The sequence below is a fragment of the Pleurodeles waltl genome, chromosome 6 (genome assembly GCF_031143425.1).
Source record: "Pleurodeles waltl isolate 20211129_DDA chromosome 6, aPleWal1.hap1.20221129, whole genome shotgun sequence".
Lineage (NCBI taxonomy): Eukaryota > Metazoa > Chordata > Amphibia > Caudata > Salamandridae > Pleurodeles > Pleurodeles waltl.
The window spans coordinates 1,370,373,578-1,370,389,453 of record NC_090445.1 but is presented as its reverse complement, the minus strand read 5'-3'; positions in this window follow the sequence as shown (position 1 = coordinate 1,370,389,453).

The following is a 15,876-nucleotide window of genomic DNA, read 5'->3' as shown; positions in this document are numbered from 1 at the left end:
GAAATGACCATTACATTTGCTCGGACATACAGTTTTTCTAATAAAACTCTACAGTGCACAGACAATGTTTGGAAATCGTATCGCTGAGAGAAATGATTTGTTTTGATTTATATTAAGGTATTTGTTTCCAACCAAGTTCAGAATTAACAGAAATGTGCTTCATTTGTGTTCATAATTCTGATATATTTTTAAATCATTGCACAGTTCATTTAAATGTTGTTGTTTGCTAGAAAAAAAAACTCCTTCCTATCCCAGTACACAGCAAGATTGTCACATAAATTGTCACATAAATCCTCTTACTTTGAAGTCAGAGAAAGAAAAGTAAACACCATGCTCCCACCGAAGACAGAGCCTGACATTTTCTCTTGTTCTATGAATGCACAGCAAATGTGATTAGATAAGAGCAAGATTTTCAGGCTTGATTACAGAAAGGGATCACTCGGAAGGATACTGTAAATAAGGTTTGAATAAGGGAAGGGACAAACTCAGGCTGGACAGTCTAAACAAATAAAGCCAGCAAATTGAAAGCAATGAAATGTGAGTTACAATCCACAATGTCAATGGCAAGCAAAGGGCAGAATGCATTCCCAGGGAAGCTCTATGAATGTACCTAAGGTGGCACCCACGGGATACTTTGTGGTAAAAGTTCAATATTTTAGCCCAGTCCGTATCTTGCAGAGGTTTGGCTACATCAATCTCCCAGGTAGTATGACCAGAAGCCCTGGAGTGGTCTCTATGTTGCAGGAAAGGTCTGTACACCCATCCTATTAGTTTGCCACCAGTCCCTATGGTGGAGAGCTTCTGGTACACATCATGTAGGGTTAGTGCTAGGCGGCAGACATGAAATAGGGCATTTCATGATTGTTTAAGGTGTTTATTAGTAAGGAGTTGACCCAGTTGAAGATGGTAGTCTTCCATAAGTGTTTGGAAATCTAGTAGCTCATCGTTCATAAACAAGTCCCCCAATTTTAAGATTCCACCAGTGTGCCACCAATGAAGTTGCTCTGAGCGCAGGCATACTTTGTGAGTCGGAAGGCCTAGCAAAGGTAGCACAAGAGCACAGCGTTTCTTTGTGTCAGTGAGTCTACAGGTTCTAGCAAGGCACAATAAAGCTGTGCAGGATAACCCCAGATGGTAATCCATGGAATGGTCAGTAGGAAACAATGAACAGTGCAATAAATCCTCCTTAAAGTCTTTACAGACAAACCCTGCCTATCTCATGCAGAGGGCAGGCAGACAACATTTGAGCCACCTGTTGGACCTGTGCAGCAAAGTTATATCGTTTTTAAGTCAGGAAGGCCTAATCCACCCGCAGTTACGGATAGCTTTAGAGTGGAAAGAGCTATCCGATGGCGCCCCAGCAACCAAATCTGATGTGTGGTGGGTCTAAAGAAGAAATGAGGGATGAGCAGGGGAAGGTTTGCAAAATAATACAAAAATCGGGGTAGCACGCCACCTTCATTAGTGCTTCATGGCCTACTACAGAAAGCAGAAGAGAAGACCAAAAAGCAAACTGGGCTCAGAGGGACAGTGTTGCTCTGCAGAGATTTCCATCCTGCAAATCAGTGGGGAAATGATAGGTATTAATCCCTATGTATCAAAATGTAACTGGTTCCCAGTTCAATCTGAGATCTAATTGTATATAAAGGGGGAAACCGTACTGTATGTTATAGAAACACTAATTACATTTTATCTCTTTCTCATGTTCTTACATTTTGTTTGTGCAATTTATATCCCAAATATTTTGAAGATTCTATGAGTACTTTGACACTTAGGGATAAGCCAGATCACTGGTTTGGCTTTTGCTCAAATATAAAATTTAGGGCCTGGGCAGACTGGGCAATTGCCTTGCACAACCTTGCAAGTGGCCTGGCCACGGTAACACTTCAGAAGCACGAACAGCGGACCTTTGCACCAGAACAGTTTGCCAGGGTGGGTTGGTGCTGCTTGTTCAACTACTTGACAGTGCCTCTTCTGTTTCTCTCCATTCTGCAGAGACAACTTTTCAGGAACGCAATACCTTCCGATACTCTTAGTGGATCCATCTTGTCTGATTTTGGGAACTGTCCCACCTTGTTCTTCTCTTCCTTATTTATCCAGTTCTTAGCAAAAACCCTTTGAATCAGTTGCATTGGATCTCCCATCTGATCCAGATTGCATCCTCCTTTTTTATTATCTTTGATTGGTCATCTGTGCTCTCAGTTCTGAGATAAGTGTAGAGTCCCGGACATACACTCTAGTGCTGTGAGACTACAGACAAGTTGTGGGTACTTCACATCCTGACATTAGGTGTGAGACTGTCGCCTGCACCATCTGCTCTGCCTCATTCATTTCTTTTAGGTTAGAAGTCCATTGGAGGTTGAGGTGACCGAGATGTTTTTGTTCAACTTTTTAAAACTAGCTTAAGGTTACTTACCTTAATGTTTCCCAAATCGTTTGCCATAGCTTTTTAAATGTTTAGAAACGTCATCAAAATGTTGCTGTTGCTTTCTCTCCAAGAACGATTGGGTAGATTTGGGTAGGGGTGATGGCTTTGACACAATGCTGAAGGGCATTAATTTACTACTGAATAAGGATGTAATGTGACACCTGAATGTGGCATACCAGGAGACAATCACAAAAAGACCACAGTGAATAAATAGTGCTATGTAAAAAAAGAGTAAATACATTCACTGATAAAGTGATAGGGCATGGCCTTTCTTGGATGTGTCTGTAAATCTGACGTTTGTTGTTGATTTTTGTCCTGAATTTTGACCCTTCGTCCTGAATTCTTGTCCTGAATTTTGACCCTTTGTCCTGATTTATTTTACAGTCCTGTCCAGAATTTGCCTCAGTGCCAGGTGGTCACCCTAAATGGTCATGGTATGGGACTATACAAGTTGAGCAGACCATATATTATCCCAAAATCAACATCATTGAACACTGGACAATGTCTGGGCATACCCTTCCCACTTAGGACGACAAATGCAAAAAGAATAGATGAAGGGCAGAATACTGAACAATGCAATCATTCACTCCAGGAACAAAGACCATTCAAGCTAGTCTTGTTGGTGAAGGGTGATACCCCCAAACTGGTCCCAGGATGCTTGTTTCCGGTCCAGGGAGGACCTGGCTTGGCAGTTCGGGCTGGACTGTATCCATGGGGAGCAGGGTCAAGGTAGATTTACATATGGCTGGGTCCAAACTGGGGTGACGTGGCGAACAAAATACTGGGTGTTTGAAAAGTTTCAACACTCTTTCCATCATTTTATTTTTGTGATGTTGCCATCCTTACAAACACCATACTCTTGTAGAGCCCTAGTAATCTGATCATCAAGGCTGGACCACCAAAGGAACAACAGACTGCTCTTCGACAAACTCTGCCCAAGTGACATTTGTGAACCAATGTAATTATTTGCCCATGGATAGTTTCAGGAAGCACACATTTCTCCACCCACATTACCACTTCGTGTGCACATACTGATAGTTCACTTAAGGTCTGAACATAGGGCCTCATGGAAAATGGAAAACATGTCTCTCTGGCCTCCCTCTAAAAATGAAGCGGCCCACTTTGCTGAACATCTTGTTCAATCTTTTATGGTGTCCAAACACTCTTCTTTTTGATTGCCACCTTCACAATACTCTGGCACATCTCTTATGTAGGACTGGATACAATTTTAAAAACGCCAGTGTAGTTTGGGAATTTCATGATTTGAACAAAATTTCCAGAATTATGTCTTTATTCCACTTTGTGTAATTATGCACCATTAAAATGCAGGGTCAGCTGGTAATTTTAGGGGGGGGGCGGGCGGGAAGCACACTCACGCTTATTCATTCACACACTCACGCATGCACATCCATTCACAACACTCATCAACATTCAAACATACATGCATGCACCAAACTTTCATTTAAAAAACACACACACACATTTACATTCATTTCGGAGGTCCCAAGAGGGTTGGGGCTGCTGCCTTCCCTCTCTGGCAGCCCAACTTCGTCACAGAGTGGGATGGGGTCAGTGAGACTTCTGACCCCTCCCCACTCTGTGACGAGGTGTCACTGATTGACACTCGCCCTGGGTGCTTAAGGGCTTAAACCAGAAGCTCCCATGTCGAAGTCAATGGGTGACGCTTCCCCTTGTCACCGAGGGGAAGGACCTCGAGGCACCTTTGCTGAGCTGAGGAGGTCACGCCTATAGGAGCTGTGACCTCTTCAGCCCACCGAAGTTCAGCTCAGGCAGCCAGGAGTCTGCGCAAATCGCGCATTTCTTGCTCCTGGCTGCCTGATCTGAACATGAAGATTGTCTGTCAGGCTGACCTTTGCTCAGCCTGACAGCCACTCTTCATGAGGGGGCAAAAGGTGGGGGGGCGCCCCTCCACCCTAAAGGAAGGGCCGCGGCTGTTAAAATGCACAGGAACAATAAAATACGATCAGCTATTGCTCAGGGTTCTTTTGTTTTTTTGCACTCTTCTACACTTTTAAGCGTAAAATGCTTCCTTTAGTCAAAAATGGACAGAAGAGTTAATTTCCTATTAAAATATAGTGCGTGATTTGGGATTCGTATTTCATGTAGTTACACATACTTTCGCGTAATAAGGCCGAACTTTAATGTAAATATTAAAAAGAAAATTGTGCAAATTTCTAACACGCCTATCCTGGCTGCAAAACCTCCTCATTGTCAGCTAATTTTTCTAGGTCTTTACGATCTAGTGGCACTCCAGACTGGCAATTGGAGACACAATTATGCAGAGAGCCAATCGGGCTCTCCTCTGTTTCGTTGCCCTGCTCCGTGAGGGGTATATAATAAAGGTGGGCGGGACCCTGGTGGTTCTTTGCGCCCGAGTTGAAGCATAATACGGAATCTGAGTTTTCTGTAGCGCGTGTGCCGCGCACACAAAAGCGCTGCGTCATCCCAGGGCTTGAAGGTTGTTGGAAATTGCCCTTTTTGCAGGGTTATCCCCAAACTTTTTGCCTTCTTCCTCCTATTTTTTTAAGTCTGTTTTTGCTGGTTTATTGTCTCTGCTCACTTTACCACTGCTAATCAGTGCTAAAGTGCAAGTAATCCCTATAGAAATTGTACTGTTGATTGGTTTATCCATGATTGGCATATTTGATTTACTAGTAAAGTGCACTAGAGGTGCCCAGGGCCTGTAAATCAAATGCTACTAGTGGGCCTGCTGCACTGGGTGTGCCACCCACATTAGTAGCCCTGTAAACACGACTCAGACCTGCCATTGCAGTGTCTGTGTGTGCAGTTTTAAACTGCCAATTCGACTTAGCAAATGTACCCACTTGCCAGGCCTCAACCTTCCCTTTCACTACATGTAAGGCACTCCTAAGTTAGGCCCTAGGTAGCCTCATGGGCAGGGTGCATTGTATGTTTAAGGTAGGACATATACTAGTGTGTTTTATATGCCCTAACAGTGAAATACTGCCAAATTCGGTTTTCACTGTGCAAGGCCTATCTCTCTCATAGGTTAACATAGGGGCTGCCTTTAAATATCCTTAAACCGCAGATTCTCTTTGAGAGCAGATGAAAATGTGGAGTTTGGGGTCTCTCAGCTCACGATTTAAAAATACATCTTTTAGTGAAGTTGGTTTTTAGATTGTTAGTTTGAAAATGCCACTTTTAGAAAGTAGGCATTTTCTTGCTTAATCCATTCTGTGACTCTGCCTGTTTGTAGATTCCCTGTCTGGGTCAGTTTGACAGTTGGGCTGTTCACAACTCTCCTCTAGACAGTGACATAAAGGGGGCTGGGGTATAGCCCAGGTGGAGCTATCGATTTCAAGGAACTGTAGTTTTGAGTAAATCTTGCAGAATTCATATTTTTCTTACTGTATGTTGGATTTTTTCGTATTTGGTCTTGTTTTATATAGATAAATATTGGCTATTTTTCAAAAACTGGTGTGGTGTCCTTTTGAAGTGTTTTCACTTATTACTGTATCATGTGCAAATGCTTTCCACATTGCTTCTGAGATAAGCCTGACTGCTCGTGCCAAGCTACCAAGGGGGTGAGCAGGGGTTATCTGAGCGGGTATCTCCCTTATCCTGACTAGAGTGAGGGTCCCTACTTGGACAGGGTGCAAACCAATTGCCATCTAGAGACCCCATTTCTAACATAGGTGAACACCCCTCTTTACAAATTCTTCTTCCTCAGAACATATATTTTGTAATTGAAAACTTGACTCCTTGCCGCAAGTCTTGCTAGCCTGACTGAAGTACTCATCCCGCATACTGAAAGCAGAGCTTAGCACAAAGGTTTATGATCAGTTTCTAATCTGACTCCCATACCGCAAATAACATGCAAATGCCAAATGCCTCACCCTCAATTTTTTTATATATTTTTTTTTTGGTCAGTAAGTGAGAGTGAAGCAAAATCACTAGTCATTTCATAATCACTGTATGCCTGCAACAGAACTGCCCCAATGACTTTGGCACTGGCAACAAATGCAAAAAGAACAAGTGATGGACGGAATGCTGAACAATGTCAAACATTCACCCCCAGTACAGAGATCTGGGCCTAAATCCATAATTTTTTTGCTGCCCATCCCATTCCAGTTTGGACCCAGCCATATGCAAATCAGTCTTGACCCTGTTCCCGATGGGAACAGTCCATCCCGAACTGTCAAGCCAGGTTCTCGATGGACTGGGAAACAAGCATCCTAGGACCGGTTTCAGTGTATCACCCTTCATCAGCCAGGCTAGATTGATTCCAGTGGCATGGGGAGCACGGCACCCACGTCTGGGCATACCCTTCCCTCTTGGGGCAGCAAATGCAAAAAGAACAAGTGATGGACGGAATGCTGAACAATGTCAAACATTTACCCCCAGTACAGATATCTGGGCCTAAATCCATTGTTTTTTTTGCTACTCATGCTGTTCCAGTTTGGACCCAGCCATATGCAAATCAGATCTGGGCCTAAATCCATCACTTTTTTTGCTACCCATGCTGTTCAAGTTTGGACCTAGCCATATGCAAATCAGTCTTGACCCTGTTCCCAATGGGAACAGCCTAGCCCGAACTGCCAAGCCTGGTTCTCCCTAGACTGGAAAGCAAGCATCCTAGGACCGGTTTCAGGGTATCACCCTTCATCAGCCAGGCTAGATTGATTCCAGTGGCATGGGGAGCACGGGACCCACATTTGGGCATACCCTTCACACTTGGGGCAGCAAATGCAAAAATAACAAGTGATGGACGGAATGCTGAACAATGTCAAACATTCACCCCCAGTACAGAGATCTGGGCCTAAATCCATCATTTTTTTGCTACCCATGCCGTTCCAGTTTGGACCCAGCCATATGCAAATCAGTCTTGACCCTGTTCCTGATGGGAACAGTCCAGCCCGAACTGCCCTGGCACTGGCAACAACAGTGAGGATAGTTTTTTCTAGAAACACCAAATGGTGAAAGAGCATCGGATTTTTGTATAGCAGTTTTGATCTCCTTGAAAGCTGCATCTTGCAATCCATGACTGAACTCAACCACTGTCCTCCCATCATCAAAATTCACCGTACTGTGAGCAACCGCGAGGCAGAGCTAGAGCTAGGGCTTGAAAACCACAGAATTTGCGGTATATCTGACTATCATTTTGACTTTCAATCTTTCCCAGCTACAGCCTCACAGACCCAGTGCTTAATTTGAGTCTGTGGTTTCCGGTGCGGGGCACCTGCACTTCTTTTGGAGGGACGGCATATTTTTCTGCCTCGAGCATTTACTGCGAGCAAAAGACACATTTGTGAAGGACGGAGGAAGAGGAAAATGAAAAAGCGTCACAAAGGGAGAAAGCAGAAAGCTGTAAGAGTGAGCTGAAGGGTCAGGGAGCAGCTGTAAATGGATTAAACAGGACATAGATGGCTTCAGGATTACGCTGCTTCTGCATCCCCCCCTCGAACATTTAAAATTTCAGCAGCGGCTTGTTTCATAGGAGAGCTTTGGGCACTGGCACGTTTTTATTTACAAATTAAGCAGTGCACCGACCACTGAATAAATGGAGAGACGTGCGGATGCGAATCTGCAACTCTACACAGGAAAGGGTTCAATGACCGTAGCTGAAAACAGGACTGCTTGGTGGTCGTTTGGACTTATACCTCAACACGGTTTTTAGAAGTCTTTCCTCGGTTATGCATAAACATGAGGTCCCCCCACCATCCCATGCCAAATTAAACCAGTCCCTTTCTACAGGGGGTTAAGACAAAAGAAGCAAGACAGAAGTGGCGCCCAGGGAAGGACAGAAGCTAAGTGGCATGTTCTAAACAGTGGCTTAACAAAGTCCCCTGCAGTCCCTGCAGTGCAGGGGGTCGGTCTAGGGGGGCCCCTCAGCACAGTACACTGTGACGGGCGGCAGGCCCCTGACTGGGTCCAGAGGGGGAGGGGGTCCCCTAAAGGCACTTCGCTGGGGAAGGGGGCTCAAGTTTTGTTACGCCACTGGCTTTAAGAACCGGATAAAAGCTCACCTCTCCATGCAGTCCAAGGCCCTGCTCACGTTACTGACATGTTTCGGGAGTGGGGAGGCGCCGCAGCTGCTGTAGCCTTTCTTCCAGCTGAACAGATTTCTCTTGTTGCTGTGGTAATAATGATATCTTAATTCAGTATATATGTACCAAGGATCGTGAGCCTTATATCCACATGGAGCTTAAAAGGATGCTCAGGTTAAAGGTGGAGGGCAAACACAAATTGCTTTTAAACCCCTTGCAGAATTTTAAGTGGAACAAAGCCAGTTGAATATCCATAGGGTGAGTTGAAGATTTACATCGTCACGGAGAATTATTGTAAGGGTACAAGTGTTCATTGAAGGCATTACCTCGCATTTCTTTTGCTTTTTGTACGGAAAGCTAAAATTCTGCAGCCGCCAATAGCAGATGGGTACTTCAACAAGGGGTTACAAATCACAGCATTGCAATCGGAAATTACCACTTTCAAAAGAAGTCTGCAACTCTAAGCAATCACTGAAAATACTGTTGACAAGAATGTAAATCTATGATGTATTTTGCACCTAATATTATTGGAGAGCAATATGTACAAGACATGAGATCTAAAACTGACATATACATGCTTGACCTATGTACTAGATGCCTTGCAAAGGATACAAAAATTGAAAAAAAAATAGAGGTGCAATATGAGCAGTTTGGGCATCCATGTAACACACATTTCAAACATATATTTGCCCAATGCCAGTGATAAAATCTAATTTGTAGATTATAGAAGACACTCAGAATGTAATATCAGACTACTGGGCATCACACTGGCAACAGAGGTTGTGAGAGCTTCCAGGCCCACGTGGGTAATATGGCAAAAGCAGCAGACTATGGGCATATTTATGAGCGGGTTGCGCTATGCTTGCACCACCTAACGTGGTACATGTGGTGTAAACTTCTAAGCCATAATTTTGAAGCCAAGAAAAGCAACTTTTCATGGCAATGAATGGCTCAGAAATACAGTATGGAGTAATGCAATTACTGCGTTTTATTACTCTGCACAAAGGTGGGCCTTCCATGGGCATTGTGTGGGTGTTCCCATGTAACTCCCATGGTTTTTGAGGCATTACCAGATTTACAAGACCTTGTAAACCTGGAATGTGCCAAAAAGATACACCTCCCCAGGGGAGGCACAAGGAGGAGAAATATCTTTATTTCTCCTTATTTTTTCCTCGTTCTATGTGTGCTGCCGTTTGCAAGGTTGTTTTTGTGCAGGAATGTGCCCTTTCCTGCACAAATACAATCCTGCCTACAACACAGGCACTCTTGCACCATGGTACAAGGGTGCCTGCATTGGCGCTAGGCTGCCAAAACAGTGCCAGTGCAGGGGAATGCACAGGATTAATCCAGCACATTCCTGCCTTTTCCCTGTGACACACGGCAGAGCAGCAAGTCAGCTGCCCTGCACCACCAAGCTCATAAATATGCCCCTAAGTGTGCTGGCACCGACGCAGCACAAGCACAGGGCAAGAGACAGCAGCCAGAAGCTCCAGAAATCGGAAGGGACCAAAGCAGGTGAAGGATCTTCCTTATGAAATGCACTTATAGCCACAAAACAAGGGAGAAATGCAATGAATGCAGTATGACCACACTGCAGCTCGACCACCCATACATCAGCCACAAAATGCAATGATGAGGACCGAGAGGACTGCAGTGGTGCTGAGTTCTCAACATATAGTACCTGTGAGGCACCACAAAATAGCACGGGCACAGAGCCTAGGGAGTAACGTCTCGAAGTGCTCTTGCAAGCAGCCACTCTCCACTATTAATCTCCTCTGACCCGATGTCTGGCATCAGAGGTGCTGGGAGGCCTGGGTTTCGTGTGTCTTCAATTCCTTTACATCACTTGACCCATTGTATTCATCCTCAAATTTCTTTTAACAAAAGTGTAATTAAAAACAAAAAAACACTGAGACTCTCATCGGGTGATTTTGACCTCTCCCCAACTGTCTTCTGCACTTCTGCATCCCAGCACTCATAGCCTTCTAGCATTTTGGAGCCCTGAGTGTGTTTCCTCACATTAAATGGACATCTGTCACCTCTGGACAGGTAAGTTGTTGGTTCCACTTCTTCTCTTGGTGTTTTGGCTGCCTGGTTGGTACTAGAGCCATCAGGTGGGATGTCATTCACATGTTCCTATTGGTTAAGGCCACTTGTGTTACTCTGCTGATCATTGCCCACCCTGTCACTGAGTAATTCACCTCCATCCTTTGACACCAATAGGTACCTCTTACAGAAGGCTGAGACATTTCTCGTGATCAGGTCATTTTCTCTGCGGGCCCTAACCATTGTCCCATTTCAGCTTATCATCATCATAGGCTGCTCTTCAAATAGCAGGCAGAACTTCACTCTTCCAGTTGCGCACAGGACCCAGTCACCAATTAAGGTGTTGGACGGTTGGGATCTCCGAGCCCGGATTGCTTTGTCATTAGCGGAGGCTCGTTTCCTCTGACTGGGTTGTGAATAGAGAGATACTGGGGACTAGGGATCTGCATGAGGAATGATGTCTTGAGTCACCCATCCAAATATGACACCAACAGGGGCTCTTTTGGTGGTATAGTGTCAGTGGCGTAACAAAACTTGAGGAAGCCTCTACAAATTACATAGAGGACCCCCCTCTCCGAACTCACTCAGGTGCTCTCAGGTCAGGGCACTGTGCTGAGGGGGCCCCCTGGAGCTCAAGCCGGTCCCCCTGCACTGTGTGGGCTGTGGGGGCCTTTCTTACGCCACTGTATGTAAGCTTTGAGCAATTTATTGCATCTTCAACATCCTCATATTGGCCCACCTAGATCCTAAGGGCTTTATTTAGTGTTCTCATTAGTCCCTTGACTCCTCTGTTGGCTTGGGGTCATCTCAGCATTGTTTTCCTGTGAGTCATGCAGAGGGCCTTGAGACACCATCGAAACTCATTCCCTGGTACAGGGCCCGATTGTCATCTCTGAGTGACCTAGGGAGTCCAAACATGGGGAATATCTTATCCAGCCAACTTTGTGTTGGAAATTTGGAGTACATGTCTGAGATTACTAACATGTGGCGCCCATATGGTAGAGAGCCACATTTTGCGCTCACATTCAGCTGGGGGCTGTCGCTCAGCTCCTCTATAATTATCGGTGCTTGCCTGGCAGGTGCCCTGCCACTAGCTACCATCTCCTCCACATTCAGATCCATGGTTGGGAACCTGACTTTGTTCCTCAAGTGGGCTTTAGTTTTAGTCACACCTGTGTCAGTGTGCATCAGGATTAGCATTCGGCATCTCAGCTGGCGTAAGAAAACCAGTCTGTGCCCTCACAAGAAAATGCCATCCTCTGAGACACTTAACTTATTGTGTACTTGCCATAGTGCCTTAATCTCTTTCTGATAGTGTTCATTGTGGTCAACAGGACGGAGTTGCATGCTTGTCAGAGGCAGGAGTCCATTTTCTTCGTCTCAGCAATTTTTGCAAGGCTTTAATTTCAAAACGAATTTGTGTACAGGCCTATTCCCATCCATGTTGCAAAGTACAGCTCTGAGCCCAAACAGACTTGCATCCACTATTAGTTCTGAATCTTTGGCAGGGTCAAAGTAGGACATCACTGTGTCCTGCAGCATCACACTCTGTGTGGCTTGGAATGCTATTTCTTTCACTTGACCCCATGTCCACTGCTTTGTGGATTTCATTTGGCTGTGTAGCAAACCTGAAAGGATCTCTAGGTTTGGGATGAATCTCTCCCAATAGGTTGCTAGGCCTACAAATCTTCTGACTTCTGATGGAGATATCTGGGGAGTTCCTACACTGATGTTTGCGCTCTTCACTCAGTCAACCTGGATCCCGTCGCCAGAGAATATATATCCATAGAATTCCATTTCCTGTTTCAGAAATTGGCACTTTCCGGAACACTGTCTGTTCAGAGTCAATCTGACTTTGCTAATTCTGTTGAGCGTGGTAGCTAGCCATTGTTGGCTGTCAGCAATGGTGGGAGCATAAATTAGGAACTCATTGCCGACATTGATAACTCCTTCCAGTCCAGACAGGGCTTCACAGACTGCATTTTGGAAGAATTCTGGAGCTGATAAAATGCCAAAATTGAGAAAGCAAAGTCAAAAGGTGGTCATGTATCGACACTCTTCTTGGAATTCTAACTTATGATACCCCAATTTCAGATCTAGTTTTGAAAACCTGTAGGTACTGTTAAGGTCATTGATTGCCAGGGTGATATGTCTCTCCCTCCTTATCACTTTTTTCATCAGTTGCATGTCTTTACAGATGAGAGTGTTGCCAGATTGCCTTGGCTTGTTAGAGACCACCAAGGGGGAGACCCATGTCATGCGGGCAGACATTCTCACAGTGACGCTTGCATCTTCATGTTTCTGCAGTAATGCCTCCACATCACAATGAAAGTGAAAGGGTATCTAGCAGTAGCGAAAGGTGACCAGCTTAACTGACTTGTCAATGTGCAAGGACACAATAGCCCTCCACAACCAGCCAAGCCCTTCAAAAAGATGCTGGAATTTCTTGAGAAGATCCTTTACAATTTTCTTATTGATGTCAGATGAAACATTTATTAGGGCGAGATCCTCAGCTGTCGAGAAGCTAAGTAGAGTTGCAGTACCCGCTGTGGTGACAAAGAACTTGGTGACGCAGGAGGATTCACCATGAGAGACAGCATGTTCCTTAAAGTTGAATGGGAATAGACCCTCCACAGGCAAAGATTTCGAATTTAGTTTGCAGGAAGATTGTTGGAGGTAGGAGATACCTCAAGTGGTTCCGGCTGTGGAAATTCACAGATGTGCCAGTGTCGATTAGCGACAGGATTTCATTCTTACCTATCTTTATCTGGCCTATGGGATGGGTACAGCCTGGAGGGCTTTGACACTATGAGGATCATGAGATAAGAAATATCTTGCCTTCAGCAACTTGCTCAGTCAGAAGTGGTGGTGCAGCCCACAAGGAAGCCAGTGCATCTTCATCATCAGAGATGGTGCAGACGCCCTGCCTTTATGTGATCTATCAAAGTTGTATTGTTGATGAGCTCGGATGCCTTTGCTTTTGCAGACTTTAGGTGCAGGTTTTCCCCTTGCTGGACACTCGGACTAGGGATGCGCCGAAAACTCACGGTCCCCACTGGTAATTCTTGACTGTTTATTCGCAGTAGTTGGTTCAGGGGACCCTGTCCTTCCTGTTAGTTTTGCAATGGTTTTGATTGGCAGTTGTTTGAGTTCTTGCTTAACTGAGAGATTGCCAAAAGCGAGTTCCATTTGGGCTGGATGTAGGATTTCTTCCAGCGACATGCCAGTCTTGCTCAGGATGTGATGTCTGACTGCAGCGGACCAGCTGCCTTGAATGAGATGTGCTCAGACTTCTTTCATCATCGATCTCCATCAGTACATGTGCTAGCGAGTTAACGTAGCATGGCATAGAACAGATCAATGGACTCGCCTTCTCATTGACAAGCTCGGCCGAGATTGACGCATTCAAAATCAGGTTCACCTGGAGGTCAAAGTATGTGTCCAATGTTGAGATGGCCTTGTCATAGTCATCATCCCCTCCGTGTCGGGCAGATTCCGGAAAAGTTAGAAAATTCCCTCACTAGTTAAGTGTAGTAGAAGAGATCTCTTTCATTCCCCATCTGTTTCTTTAGTCTTCTTAAAACAGTTGTTGAGGCGTGCCACCCATGTGCGCCAGCGAGGCGCGGCTGTCTCGGAATCGCTGAGCTCAATGAATGGAGCCAGCAGGTTGGGGGCTCCGCCCACTGGAAAGGAAGGGTTGCCCCACCGAGGAATAGTCAGTGCTGGCACGCATGGGGTTGCATATTGCTCGATTGGTGGGTCACCGGCAGCATCTCCTTGCGAACTGGTGTTGATAATGCTGATGGTAGGAAGGGCAGGGAGCAAAGGACATGGGCAGTCTTACCGAGCGTGGGTCAAACAGTCGAGTTGCGAGTCTCCGCTTGGCTGAGGGTGGAGGCAAGGTGGAAGCAGGCACCGTGATCGAAGAAGCACCTTCTTCCGTGGCAGGAACGTAGCATGCTAACCTCTTGGGACGAGGTGAATTGCAGAGGGTAGTGCTGCTGCGAAGCAGGGCCCAGAACTGCGCACGTTTATCAGTGCTGAATATACAAGCGTGCTGGCCCCTGGGGGTGAGTGAGGCACAGTCCGGAGGGCGGGACACCAAAGTCATGCCAGCCCCGACCTGTAGTGCTGACACGCATGAGGGCTCTGGAGAAGGGGCCCAGGATGCAGATTCTGCAGTTTCTGGAGCGGGCATAAGGCACCCACAGAAAATTCTAGGGGGACTGATGATCAGGCTGCGCCAGTCACAGTCAGGCGGTCATGGTCGGATGCCAACGGGAGAGTGTAGTCAATGAGCCTCAGTGAATGCGGGCGGCATTCACCAGTGTAGCTGTGCCAGCTTCTCCACACTGTACCCCAAGGTCACACAGGAACACAGCCCTGGGGTTGAGGTCTCACCGTGAGTCTGTTAGCCCATCCATCCGCTCTCCACTTTATTAATCTCCTCTGACCGCCCTCCCCTAACACCCCCTCCCCCCCCCCCCCTGCCTGGTGTCAGAGGTGCTTGGATGCCTGCATTGCATGTGTTCTCACTTCCTGTACACCAGGTGGCCCGTTACAATGAAGTACGGAGGATAAACTTCTACATCAGAAGGCCACGTGTATTTATATAAGGTGAATGAAAATAAAAATAAAATCTACCAAGAAATCCGTGTAGCGAGCCTCCCTCCTCAAACTTGGGTCCATGAAGACATTACACTGGATAATACAGCAACCAATAACTGAAAGGTGGTCAGTTAAACTTTACAAAGAAAAAATGGTTGTGTAGCACTACGGGTGGTGCCTTTCAGTATCTTTTGGACCATTTCAGTTAAAAACATTTTTGTGTCGAAATCTGCACGTTACACCGCAGATGGTAGAAAGGCCACCAGTGCTGGGAGGGTAGAACTTGTGTCATGCAATCTCGTATTGTCATCTGCTATCAGACTGGTGCACCGTTCTCTTGAGCAGCCTGGAGTGCTTCGGAGGATACAACCACAGAAAGCCTCGCCTCCAAGTCTGGAGAGCAGGTGGACTGACATAATTTGATGTTGCATCGTCCTAGGTTCCGGGATGCAGTAAGGACCTATTTTGAAACAGTGGGGACAAGGGGCCTGATTTAGATCTCGGCGGATGGGCTAATCTGTCACAATGGTGATGGATATCCCATCTTCCAAAATATAAATCCTGTTATATTCTATGGGTTTTATACTTCAGGGGATATCCGTCACTGTTGTGACAGAGTAACACCCGTTCACCGAGATCTAAATCAGGGCCATAGGGGCCAGATTTAGATGTTGGCAGAAGAGTTACTCTGTTACAATGGTGACGGATATCTCGTCCTCCGAAATCTAAATCCTATTACATCCAATTGGATTTAGATTTCGGCAG